This window comes from Microtus ochrogaster, unplaced genomic scaffold (genome assembly GCF_000317375.1).
Source record: "Microtus ochrogaster isolate Prairie Vole_2 unplaced genomic scaffold, MicOch1.0 UNK7, whole genome shotgun sequence".
NCBI lineage: Eukaryota > Metazoa > Chordata > Mammalia > Rodentia > Cricetidae > Microtus > Microtus ochrogaster.
The window spans coordinates 3179691-3191667 of NW_004949105.1; positions in this window are offsets into that span (position 1 = coordinate 3179691).

Consider the following 11977-nt stretch of genomic DNA (forward strand, 5'->3'; position numbering starts at 1 on the left):
AACTTTCATTACAAATAACATAAAAATATACATACCATAGTTACTAACCTCAGGAATAGAACATGAGGGTAAGGCCCGCCCAGAACTTTCCCAACTCCCCTTTCTAAGGTTTGATTCTTTGATGAAATTCTCTAGAAAATACCAACTTCTCCTTTCCCTCTATAATAAATTTCACTGAAAAAAAAGCATTTTCTTGAAAAAAATATTTCAATTTAAAAGAACAAATGGGAATTCATGAAAAGAAATGCCCATGTTACATTAATGTACTTGTTATCCAGAATAAGGTGCAGGAGAAGAATAGGGAAGAGAATGAGAGAAAGGATGCTGTATTCAGCCTTGATAATGCTGGGACCCAAGGCTGGGACCCAGGACATGATCCAAGCACAGCCACCCTCAGCTGAAAGACTGCTGCCAAGGTCACGTGTGCCAGGACCAAATGGCACAGACCCTCTTTCCTGACAGTTCCCCCATCATGTGCATGTGGGCCAACCTGGAGGAGTGGCTACTGCCACAAGGAACTGAAACTGAGCTGCTGCTATGGTCCAAGTGTCTGGGAAATATGAGTTCCAGATTCTGAGTGATAATCCTCAAAAGCAGGGTCTTTGAGAAGTAATTAGATCAGATGGGGTAGTAGGGTTAGTCCCACAATGGCATTCCCAGATTTCTAAGGAGGACAAGGAACATCATGCCAGTTCACTCTCTGCCATATCCTGATGTGGCCATAAGTTCCTGCCAGCTAAATACACCAAGCTCTTAGGATTCTCAAACTCTAAAACAAACACGTTTGCTTTCAGTGCAAATTACCCAGCCTGGGATCAGTAAGATGACTCCTACCATAAGCCCAGTAACCTGAGTTTGATCCCTAGGATCCATGTGGGGGAGGGAACTGACTGCTCCAAGTTGTCCTCTGACTTTCACATGGGAGTTATGGCATGATGGTCACACAGGTGCCCTGTACACACACACACACACACACACACACACACACACAGTGGGGGGGGGCATTCACACAAAATAAATCAAATGTAATTTTGAAAGAATTAAGTTAGTCAGTCTTAGGCATTCTCTTATAACCACAGAAAACAGCCCTAGATGTTCTCCTGATGTTTCTACCAGAGTCTACCATAGCCAAACCTTGAGGACATAGTGAATAGCAAAGCCTAGTCCCTGCAGTGAAAGTTTGCCTCTGATCAAAATTTCCTTCCCTGACTCTCCACTTGCTGTGTCATTTTGCATAGCAGAGGAATAGGGATGGCCACAATATTGCCACAAAGTCAAGCACTTCTGATTGGCTGAGAGGGCCTTGAAGAAGCCAGGATGTGTCTTCTGGGTGGCCCTTCTACTCTCTCCTCATGCAGAACTGTACTGAGAGATGGAGTTGCCACCTTGGCAAGTAACAGAATTCATGCATTCACTGTAGGCCTGAGAAACCTAACAGTGAGGAAAATGTTTTCAAAACAAATAAACAAACAAACAATTAGAATTCTGATAAATACCAAAATAAAACTGTTGCAAACCAATCTTCTATAAAAGAGGTAGTTGACAGAAGTGACCTGAAGTTTTGTTTGGTCACTAACAAAAGAGCTGGATGACTTTCAATGTAGAGAACTCAAAGTGTAGTAGTTTGAAAGAAAATGGCTGTCATAGTCAATGGCACTATTAGGAGGTGTGGCCTTGTTGGAGGAAATATGTCACTGTGGGTGTGATCTTTGAGGTATCCTATGCTCAAACTATACCCAAGTGACACAGGCCCTTTGCTGCTGTCTGTGGGTCGAGATCTAGGACTCTTCGCTCCTTCTCTAGCACCATGTCTGCCTGCACACCAAAATGTCCTGCCATGATTGTAATATGGATTGAATCTCTGAAAGTGTAAACACCCAATTAAATATTTTCTTTTATTAGAGTTTCCATGGTCCTGATGTCTCTTCACAGCAATAGAAACCCTGACTAAGACATAAGGCCACCATGTTTTATGGCTAAGTGGGGCTGCCAAGTGATGAGGCTGAAGTCACAGGCCTCCTCACAGACTCAGAACAGATGGTAAACCAGGCATCTGGTAAACCAGGTGAGGTTTTCCAGCCTTACCCTGGAAAAACTGAACAGCCACCTCCCTGAGGTTTCAGACCATGGGAATTTGCAAGGACAATTAATTTTGATAACAAGGCAAAACATACAATTAAAAGAACGGGCATAATTCTTTGAGATAATTGAAAAATAGATTGAGTTCAAGCTAATTCATGTAAACATAAAATGCTATAAAAGTAGGCCAACAGGGAAAACTAGGATACAAGCAAGAAATTTTGAATTTTTTTCTTCCTGAAAATCCTATTGACAATGGCTTCTTCTAGTCTTCATGACAAGCACTCTGGCTTTATATCTCAGAGACCCTGGAAGCATGCCATGGGACTAGATCAGCAGTCCTAAGCTTGTGGGCCGTGACCTCCCTAGGGGTAACATATCAGCTATCTTGCATATCAAATGTTTACATCACAATTCATAACAGTAGCAAAATTACAGTGATGAAGTAGCAATGAGATAATTTTATGGTTGGAGTCACCACACCATGAGGAACTGTATTAAAGGGCTGCAGCATTAGGGTAGTTGAGAACCACTAGACTGGACGGCAGTAACCCTGACTGTCTTGGTCGATCTTATGGTTGACCAGTCTTATCAGACTGGAAAAGAATATATGTATATACATGGATGTGCATGTGAACATATATCCTTTTAATTTTAAAGTTTAAGTGCTCGGAAGTTGTTTCATAAAGAAATGTTTGATTTGACATATGTTGTGAAGATAAGCCCTGTAACAAGTACGACATACCAAGAGCTGGAGAGATGTCTCCATGGTCAACAGTGCTTCCTGCTCTTGCAGAGAACCTGAGTTTGGCTCCTAACATCTAAGCCAGGCACCTCACAACCAATTGAATCCCAGCTCCAAATGAACTAACTCTCTCTTCTAGCTGCACAGGTACCCTTCCCACACACCTAATTAAAAAAATAAATAAATAAATCTTCCACAATAAAAAGTGCAAGAAAAGAGCACACAACTTGAAACATCAAGGGTGCGCATTAAAATCTCCACTCTATCTACTGAAGATGATCAAATATCAGATCCTTTATCTCACATACATTAACACTTCATCTTTTCAGTATTCTATCAAATTGGCTACTATCCCTGCTCCGGACTGCCAGACCAGTGCAGTCTTTGCTTCCCTAATGTCAGTGCTGTTCATGGAATTTTTTACTTTCTGTTAACCCTGCTCAAAATGCAGGGACCAGGGCTGGGGTTGCCTTCTTCTAATCCTGCTCGAAGCACAGCTCTCAGGTCCTCTCTGTCTCCAACCTCTGGACCCCCTTTTCTAACCCTCACATTCGTCCTTTTGGGACTCTGACACCCCATTCTCTCCCATTCATCGTCCAGGCTCCAGACTAACCAGCAATCACCCCTTCATTGTCTATGGTTGTTTGGGGTCACTTGCTCAACATAAATCTCTCTAAAGAAATTAGAGAACCACAAAGAGATGAACACTGAATTGAAAAGTTGAAAGAAACTTTCCCTCCCCACTGTCTAGCAAGAGTAAGGCAGGCATCTTTGATCATTCCTTCAGGAGGTTAAAGATGAAGATGGGGTCATTGAGTCCTGGAGTTGGAAGGAGACTAACAGAGAGGTCCCCAACCAAAAAGAATGGTGAGAGGACTGTGACTTCTCTCCATAGCTGACTGTCTCCCCTTCGAGGGTCTAGCTAGTCCACCCCTCAGACCATATTTCTTCATCTGCCTTTCTCTGAATATGTACCATATATAGGTGGAGCTGCTTCCAGCTAGTCCTCCACCCTTGAAAATGAATCAAAGGAGACATCACAGAAGCATAAGGATGAGGGGGGAGAATGGGAAGGAATGGGGGAAAGAAGAGAAGAAAGAAGGGAGAAGAAGAAAGGAGAGCAACTGGAAAGGAAGGGGAGGAGGGAAGGGAAGAGAGAGGAAGGGTAACAGACAAAGGAGACCTGGAATGATAGAAGGGGTGAGGAGGGAAGGAGCAGGAAGGAGGGAAAGGGAGGAAGTGCCATCTTTTATTTGTGTGCACCACACACCTCTCCTGCTGGAATGTAGGATAAAAGGAATTTCTATTGTGTTTGTGTTGGTAGCAAAATGACCACCATGATAACAGTGCCTGGCATACGATTGCACGTGATGCAATGTGTTATCTTGAGCAAGGCATGGTGGGAAATGCCTGCAATTCCAGCACTTAGAGGTTGGAGTGGGAGGATTCAACTTCAGGACAACTGAAGGAAGAAATAAGAGAGAAGGGGGAAGGATGGAAAAGAAGGAAGGAACCGAAAATATTAGCACAGGAATGGATAAATGCATTTGTGGGTTCTTAATTCTGGCTTCCTTGTGGCTGGGTGACCTGCCCACACTGTTTAGCTTCCTGCGGTCACCCTCTGAGGTCCCAGGGTCTGCTACACTATAACAGTGCATGCAAGTCTTTTTCTCAGCTCTCTGGGTAACAAAAGGCCAGCATGCTTTCTCTCTCTCCATCCCCCCCCCCAGAAAAGAACAAAATACAGTATGTAGAATTTTTCCATAAAACACGCACATAAACACTCATGGATGCATCTCCAGGGACTGGGAAGAACACAAGCTACATCTCTATGTGGTAGCGTCTTTCTAGAGAAATCATGTAAACTGGCCACCATCATGGCACCTAGCCTCGGAATGTGGGTAGAGCAAAAAGCTACTTCCTCCTGCAGCATCACACCTGCACTGGTTACCATGACAACATGGCTTCCTAGAGTCTCAGCACCCTTGGTTTCTGTCAGTTTGTCAACACCTCAGGTGGTAGATCCCTGAAAAGAAGCCACACCTGCCCCATCCATGAAGACCCTCAATGGTGCCAAAAGCCGGGGTGCACCACCCATGTGCAGCTGCATTGAAGCCTGAGACCAACTCAAACTCACGCTGACCACAGTGGCTTCCCACATGCCGTGGATATGCAGTTTCCAGACATGAACACTCCGTACCTAGGACAGATCACATCTTTCCTTAGCACAAGCATTCCTGCATGCTACAGGAACCAAGAGCATCCAGCTATGGAGAGAAAGCTGCCAAGCTATACCTCTTATGCACTACGGTTTGCATAAAGTTCAATCTAACAAGCCAGTGACAGGAGGCACATAACTAAAAGGTGGATTCGATCGTCACAGGTTGAATAACACCGCATATATAATGTTAAGGACACAAAGTGTGAGCGTGTATCAGCATGTATACCTATGAAGTGTGGGCGTGTGAAGGGATCATACACCCACTGTAGTATGATCCTCAAGAGAGGATGGTCAACTTTCTGGAGTCCAGGCTTTCAACTCAGCAGCCAAATGGGTCAGGAGCAGATGTGTTGGTTTGAGGACTTCGAGCTGAGGTGACGGCCTTCCTCGGGTCCCACCCCACAAGACCCAGCAGGAGATAATTTTTACCATCCCTTAGTAGCTCTCATCTGTCACTAGGACATGCATTCTTGTTCTTTTTCTATCTCAATTTAGTAGGTCTCATTTACATCACTTTAGATTTAAATATTTAACATAATATAGCATAAAACACATTTAAAAGAAACTAAGAGATGGGTGTTACATTTTAAGTGACATTTCTTATTACTCTTTCAAATTTTCATATACTGATACAATGTATTTTGATCGTTATTGCTTTCTTCTTGTTCTTCCTTTCTGGTGGGAAGCCTCTATTTCTTCCCACCCATGACCCCACACTGTGGAATTCTGCCTTTCTTTCTCTTTCCTCTTTGTGGGAGACTTCCCTAGTCATGACACTTGCTTCCGGCACAAAATCAACTCCATAAGTTTCATTCTATCTAGGGCTCACTACACATACTAACTACTCCCTTAATATTGATACCAGTGTTGCTATGTAAAGAGAAATTTGTTTAGAAAAAAATCCTCCTTATATCTCATCATGAAAATTTAGAAGCATGAATATTAATAACACATCTGTACCACCTAGCTAAGGACCCTTGCTTACCAGTGGGACACTAAGGACACCCAGGAATGGAACACTGACCTTTTGCTGTCTAGTGCAAGGCACGTCTCCTAACCTGGGTCTTTACAAGAAAATGATGCCATAGTGAGTTCTCTGAGTCCTGGGGAACTTTTGCTGTAGTGTTAAAACCCTGGTGCTCAGATTTAGAATCTACACCACAACAGGTACCACAGAACATCAAAGACACAGAGATTTGGCACTAGTGAGACCCTCATAAGCAAATGTTATGTGTAATGGAGATAGTTGGAATCTCAAACTCAGTCAAGGAGAGGGAGGAGTGAGAGGCAACACAAAACTGGAGTATTAAAGAAGAGTGACAGAATGTAAACAAGTGGGCCATGGAGGTGGCAGGATTCTAACACTGACACCCAGCAGGCTCTGCTCACCCTTTCTTCTTGACAGTCTACAGATGGCCTGGTCGCCATTAGTCAGTGAGCCTTTTCTTTTAATGTGAGAGTAGCCTCTATGTAAGCAGAGACTACTCATTCATTTCCTGGCAGCCCAGACCCGAAACAATCACACTGAAATTATATTAATTAAAACACTGCTTGGCCAATCACTTAGGCATATTGCTAGCTAGTTCTTGTATCTTAAATTAACCCATCTCTATTGATCTGGCCATTACCATGAGGTCATGGCCTACTGGTAAGGTTCTCATGAGCGCTCATGGGCATCTTTCTCCTTCGGTGGCTATAAGGCATCTCTCTGACTCTGCCTACTTTCTCCCAGCATTCAGTTTAGTTTTCCTGCCTAGCTCTATTCTGTCTTTCCATAGGCCTAAACAGCTTCTTTTATTAACCAATGGTAATAAAACATATTCACAGCATACAGAGGGGAATCCTACATCACCTCTATAACTTGATTCATGCCCGGAAGGCTGCACTCCTCTACCTGTTGAGAAAAGTGCCCAAGTGGGAACTGAGCTTAACTTAACCCAGGAAACAGCCCAAATCCACCCAGAGGGGCTGCAGCCCAAATCCATCCTGAGGTTCTCTCAAAGATTTATAGACTTTTACTTGCAATTATTTTCATAACTGCAGTTGACTAGACCTTTGACTTGAAATGAATCAATAAATAAGATTATGAAATAGCACCCAGAAGATGAAGTGCAAATGGCCAATAAGTACATTAAAAAATGTTCGACATGCTAGGGAAATGCAAACTCATCCAGGTTCCAAGTCTCCCCCACCCTCATCAGAACTATTAAGAAAGCTAACAAATGCTGGAGAGGATTTGGGAAAGAAGAGTCCAAAATTGTGTTGCTAATGGGAGCACAAACTAGTGCACCAGCCACTGTGGAAATCAGTATGGCAGTTCCTTACCTAAAGTAAGAACCACCATATGACCCAGATAAACCACTCCTAAGAATTTACCAAAGGGCTCTAAGTGATTTGACACACCACAGAGACACCAGTACATCCATGTATATTACTGTAAGCAGAGACTGCTTGTTAATTTCTTGGAGCCCAGACCCAAATAATAACACAAAAACTATATTAATTACAACACTGATTGGCCAATAGCTTAAGCAGATTGCTAGCTAACTCTTACATCTTAAATTAACCCATTTCTACTAATCTGTGTATTGTCACTAGGCTGTGACTTACCAGTGCTGGCATGTTACTCCTTTAGCAGCTACCTGGCATCTCCTTGACTCTGCCTACTCTCTCTCTATATCCCTGTTCATATTTCCCACTTGGCTTTATTCTACTAAACCATTGTCCAAAACAGCTTCTTTAATAACCAATGGTAGTGAGACATATTCATATCATACAGAGGGGCATCCCACATCATACTACAGTGCTGTTCACAATAGTTAAATATTGTTATTTGCCTAAATGTCTCTCAAAGGATGAACAGATGTAGAAAGCATTACACACACACACACACACACACACACACACACACACCACACAATGGCGTTTTATTCAACCATCAAAAAGAAAAAAAAATGATATCAATTGTGGAAGACTAGAAGCAACTGAAGATTATCAAAGTGAGGTAAACGAGATGCAGATATATATTTCCTTCATTTACGGACCCACTTTTTTTTTATGAAAAGCAGAAGCAAGAGTACGTTAAGACTGGAGAAAGGGAGGGTGGGTAGATCCAGTTAAAGTACATGGTGTGCCAGCATAAAAACAGCCAGATGAAGCCCGTCACTGTGCACTATGAACACACACAAAACCCACAATTATTTTACCATATCAAACATTTCTACCATGGTTTTGAAGTGTGACTCACCCTGCCACTTCAATTGGATTAGAAACAACTCAGCCACAAGCCCCATAAGGCTGCTGTCAGAAACTCTTACAGGCAGCCTGGAAAGTCATTCTGACACTCAGGGCTCTTGATGGGTCCTTTCTATTAACCTCACTGACACAGCCTTGCCCCTTTCTGGAAGGGGAGTAGAAGCCTCTGAGGATGCTATAAAGCTAAGGGTAGCCGGCAGTCTCCTCTGCCCACATGACCAGAGCCTGGGAGGTCCCAGCTGTGGACCAGGCTGGCATCTGTGTGCCAGCCTTCATCTCTGTGTGCTCCATGACTGTGACGAGTTGACAGTGTTAACCACCACAGCGAGCATGGTGACATCAGGAGCTCAATACCGCTGCTTCACATGGTCCCTCCTCAGCCTCCCTCCCTCCCCCATCCTCCACGCATCTCACACAGCTTCAGAACACGGTCTCTGATGCACAGGTTCTGTCTGCCTCTGCACCCTCCATCCACACTGATTCCTCTTATCCTTTCTCTCTCAGTCATTGTAACCAGTGTTCCTGCCCCCACTGAAGCCTTGTCCAGCCTTAAGGCAGGCAGGTTAGGTGAACCCTCCTCGCTGCCACTGCCGTGAGATTTTTATTGGACTTTTGCCTGTTCCCGAATGTGGCAGTCTCTTGTCTCAAGCCTGATGTGTGGACCCACCTCTGTAGACTGAGATGCAACAGTAGGTAGGGCATTCAAGTACAAGGTCCACCTCAGACAGTCAGTGATTCTCCAGGTCCCCATGGGAGACTCTTGTAGCCATACAAGCAGCTGCTGCCCAAGGAAAAGTGTTGACAGGACATACCCCCTTTGCTTTCTGTGATGGGATAGATGTGTTGCTGCTGAGGTGTCTCTGCTCTTACTCCAAGGAGGAGAGATGGAAATTTCCAAGCTCTGTGGTGAACAAGGGGGACCTTTGACCTCCAGGAGGTAAACTGAGTCACCCTGCTACAAGGACCATGGGTCTGCCTGCTCTGTGTGTACTCAAAGGGACACCCCAGACTCCAGAACTGTCTACATGTGAGTTAGGGTCTTTGTGCTGAATCACTGAGTTTTATGGTAGACGGTTACTGGTCCTTCCAAAGATGTTAGATCTCTTTGTACAACTGGTATACACTAAAAATTTTGTGGACCATTATAAATATTTTCTTTCATCTTTATCGAATTCCAGATTCTGCGTGTCCTTGGAGGGGTTGGTGCACACTCAGGTTCTGAGGTCTTTGCATTACGTATAGGAAGTGCATATTATAAAGAGGATTTGGTGTGAAAGGGGGTTAGAACTGATCATGCAACAGGTTCCTTTGGGTCCAAAGGTTCTGTGGTTCCAGTTCTGGAATTGCTGGCTGGGAGAATGGAACAAAAGGATGTAGGATACAGCAGACAGAGTCATGGGAAGCTTTTTCTGTGACATTCCTGCCATGCAGTCATTTATATGCTGCCGGAGTCACTTTGTCCAGAGAACGGTCGAGTTGGTGCCATGAATCACCCTTAGAGACATCCCCACCTCCATCACAAGTCTCCAGGAACTACCTTAATTGGCAGCTATTAGAGATGCATTATTCATGGAAGCTGTCAGACCACAGGAGAACGCTTTATTTCACTAAATTATACTTAAATTGATTTGACCAATTTTGATTTAGAGCTACTAAAACCCAGGAAAATTACCATTCCATCAAATTTTAAGATGCAAAAGTAAAAGTGCTTAATTTTAACAAACGAAATGGACATAACTAACATCGCCCATTCGGTTTCTGCTGTCCGAAAAGTCCAGAGCTTAAAAGTTAAGGTAATGTTTTGCAAATAGTGATTTTTTTTAAAGAACAAAAGTCATGTTTTCATAAATCATACTCAAACCCTCTGCTGTGGAACCTTCCCCAGCTCCTCCTTTAACATAAGATTATGGGACACAGGCCAACCTTGTTTGTCCCATTCAGTGCTGTGTCTGAGACAGAGACGCGTCCCCAATTGCTCTGCATTCTGTGCCCAGACAGCAAAACACCTGAGAGTATTCTGCAGAAATCACTTCTTTTTCCTCCTAAAGTTCAGAGGAAACTTTCATGTGCCTTCATTTGCCAGTCTGACACCTCAGCACAAAAGCCCTTGGTTATTTCTTATTAAGCCGCTTAAGCCCCACTGCAGGTGTTCTGCATACAAATGTCCTCCGTCCCGCGGAACACAATCTCCCACTAAGAAAGACAGGGAATGTCAGAGAATCTTTCCGGAGGAGGCCCCCGGCTGGAGAAACTTCAGAAACAAAAAGTTTTTGTAATTTTGATTTACTGCCATGGGAAATTTTTAGTTTAGAGTATAGTAAAAATGGACACCGGCAGCCCTCCGCACGTAGAGTTTCCCACCTACAGATTCAACCAAGTATGGATCGAAAAGATAGGACTCAAAAGAAATTGAGAGTGGTCAGGAAATGCCTGGGCAATTTGCTGAGACAGGATGGCAATAAATGTTTTTAAAAGATCAGGCCTAAAACTCAGGGTAAGTGGCTCAAGGTTTAATGAGTACTGAAGCAAGCGTGTCTGGAGAGAACAGGCACCGCTTTTTCTGTTTTCCCACGTGACCGGATTCCTGAGAAGGTGCGAACAAACAACTATGCACCAACAGACTAACGACACCATCTAAACCCACCTTGGTGAACCAATGCGTTCTTACAGAGCTAATAACAGGAGTAAAGGTGAGAGGTTTCCTGTGGGAACAGATGTGACTCAAAGGCAGCAGCTGCATGACCAAGGCCCACCCCGGCGTGGAAAGCTGGCAGCGGAGCACACTGCACAGCCTGCAGCCCCCAGCCCCCTCACAAGCTTCTTCCGGGCATCTCAGATGGTCTTTCGCTTCCTGGTTGCACTTACTGCCTTTTTAAGCATAAGAAGGGAAAGACCTGGAAGGTTTTCTTCTTCCAGCAGCTTCACAGAGACTGGGACTGTGGGCCTGGGGTGAAGTGAGAAGCAGGACAAGCCTGTGTTGATGGTGGCATGTGCTCTAAGTGAGAGTCCTGCAGCTAAATTCAGGTAATAAGTGGGAATAAAAGCGGTCAAGAGATAAAAGCTCATCAACTACTGTGTTCAAAATTTACAGATGTGAGGGGAACTTAATTAAAACGGATACTAGACAGTAATTAGGTAAGGGAATAGAGCAGCATGAATATTAAAATAGGATAAACCTGAATTGACTACTTGGACAAAACATAATTCTCCAAAATGCCAGAATACATTTTAAAAAGATAGTGAAAGATTAACACATTAAAGAAACATATAATAAACTTTTAAATGCTGACAATAATTATAATAGAAATCATGAAAGTGATCCAAACAAACAAATCTATATTTGGAGACTCTTAAAATATGTATCAACAAATATGTGTGAGGCTAGCATCCATATTAAGATAAAAACTTTTAATTTACCTAAAAAGTATGATAAAATTATATTATAGTTAGGAGACAAACTTAACTTATGAAGATTTGTAAAAGTAAATAAAGTACAACAAATATGCAAGTTAACCGAAAGCAATTCTACAAAGAATTCAGACTCAAGATTTAGTGACTGCACTTCATTATACATGTTGTTCTTTTGGAAACTACAACTCCCATACTCCCCCTGGACTACGGATACCTGTGCGCACCCCAGACACCCTTGCGCTCCCCGTTAAAAAGGCAGGGCCACA